The 1,752-nt window shown below is 54.1% G+C and overlaps 2 non-coding genes across 2 annotated transcripts in view; both read right to left on the bottom strand.

The window, feature by feature from the left end:
- The window catches only part of LOC149221986 (25S ribosomal RNA), a 3,411-nt gene extending 2,272 nt beyond the window's left edge, over positions 1-1,139 (bottom strand). The window contains exon 1 of the ribosomal RNA XR_016249959.1: positions 1-1,139. This exon is cut by the window's left edge and continues 2,272 nt beyond it. This is a non-coding gene — a ribosomal RNA (25S ribosomal RNA).
- Positions 1,140-1,386: 247 nt separating this feature from the next.
- Positions 1,387-1,539, bottom strand: LOC149221985 (5.8S ribosomal RNA). The gene has a single exon (XR_016249734.1). It is a non-coding gene; the product is annotated as a 5.8S ribosomal RNA (ribosomal RNA).
- Between the last annotated feature and the right edge of the window lie 213 nt (positions 1,540-1,752).

The raw sequence follows: 1,752 nt of genomic DNA, 5'->3' as shown, positions 1-1,752 counted from the left end.
AAATGGCCCACTTGGAGCTCTCGATTCCACAACGCGGCTCAATGGAGCAGCTGCACCCTCTTACCTATTTAAAGTTTGAGAATAGGTCAAGGGCGTTACGCCCCCGATGCCTCTAATCATTTGCTTTACTCGATAAAACTCACGTGTGAGCTCCAGCTATCCTGAGGGAAACTTCGGAGGAAACCAACTACTAGATGGTTCGGTTAGTCTTTCGCACCTATACCCAAGTCAGACGAACGATTTGCACGTCAGTATCGCTGCGAGCCTCCACCAGAGTTTCCTCTGGCTTCGCCCTGCTCAGGCATATTTCACCATCTTTCGAGTCCCAACAGGTGTGCTCGCACTCGAAACCTTCACATAAGCTCAAGGTCGGTCAACGATGCACCCCCCCAGAGAGGGCATCTCGCCCGTCAGCTTCCTTGCACCTCACAGGTTTTCAAACCCGCCGACTCGCACACATGTTAGACTCCTTGGTCCGTGTTTCAAGACGGGTCGAATGGAAAGCCCGCCAACCAACACCACGAGCGCGCAGGTGCACACTGCCCGCCACAAGGCCGCACGCTTCATTCCTCGACCACCGCAGCGGCAAACCGACAGGCAGTAATCCACCCGCGCTTGTGACGATGCAGTAGCCCGTGTTGGTTTGCACCTCAAGTCGAGCGGCGGACCAGCCTGAGCCATTCCGCATCTGACCGAGACGCATCGACAGCCTCCATCCGCTTCCCTCTCGGCAATTTCAAGCACTCTTTAATGCTCTTTTCAAAGTCCTTTTCATCTTTCCCTCGTGGTACTTTTTCGCTATCGGTCTCTCACCCGTATTTAGCCTTGGACGGAATTTACGACCCAATTAGGGCTGCATTGCCAAAAAAGCCGACTTGCCGACAACGCCTCATGATGCGGCAGGGTCCCGGGCCGACGGGGCTGTCACCCTCTCAGGCGCCCCCTTCCAAGGGACTTGGCCCAGGTCCGCTGCTGAGGACGCTTCTACAGACTACAATTCAGGCAGTGCCACCGCCCAATTTTCATGCTAGGCTCTTCCCGGTTCGCTCGCCGCTACTAGGGGAATCCTTGTAAGTTTCTTTTCCTCCGCTTAATTATATGCTTAAACTTAGTGGGTTTTCTTGCCTGAGCTGGGGTCGCAAAGTTGGAGCTAAATCCGCCCTACCACATGGGAGGACAAGAGAGAGCAAAGCAAGTTCGAGCGATGCCACACAAAGCCCGCATCGGCTAACGCCGACTGCCCATCCAAGGGGACAAGATCATCGCTCGCCGATGCATGCCACGAAACATCGCTTGAGGTATTTCAGCCGACCGCACCGCACGGGGCACGGACGACCAGCTCCCCTACTCCCTAGCATATTGCAGGGAGCGCGTTTGAATGGGATGCGACACCCAGACAGACGTGCCCTCGACCGAGGCCTCGGGCGCAAATTGCGTTCAAAAACTCGATGATTCACGGATTCTTCAATTCACACTAACTATCGCATTTTGCTACGTTCTTCATCGTAACAAAATCTGAGATATCCATTGCTGAGAGTAATTTCCACGTGTATTACCAAAAAATCGGCCACAAAACTGAATAGGGGCACCCCCCACAACAAATGTAAGGCCAAGGGGCAAAAGGAGGAAAAACGCATGAGAGAAAGAGAAACAAAGGTGTCTAACCCCCTCACAGGGGGAGGCTCGAACAGAGGACAATCTCCCCCAGCCCCACGCCCTCGCAAAAAGGGGGGAAATGCGTGGAACAACGAT

This window comes from Pinus tabuliformis, chromosome Q, assembly GCF_031772625.1.
Source record: "Pinus tabuliformis cultivar Carrire ecotype Pingquan chromosome Q, CPIR1, whole genome shotgun sequence".
Taxonomy (NCBI): domain Eukaryota; kingdom Viridiplantae; phylum Streptophyta; class Pinopsida; order Pinales; family Pinaceae; genus Pinus; species Pinus tabuliformis.
This window is presented reverse-complemented; position numbering and strand designations above follow the sequence as displayed.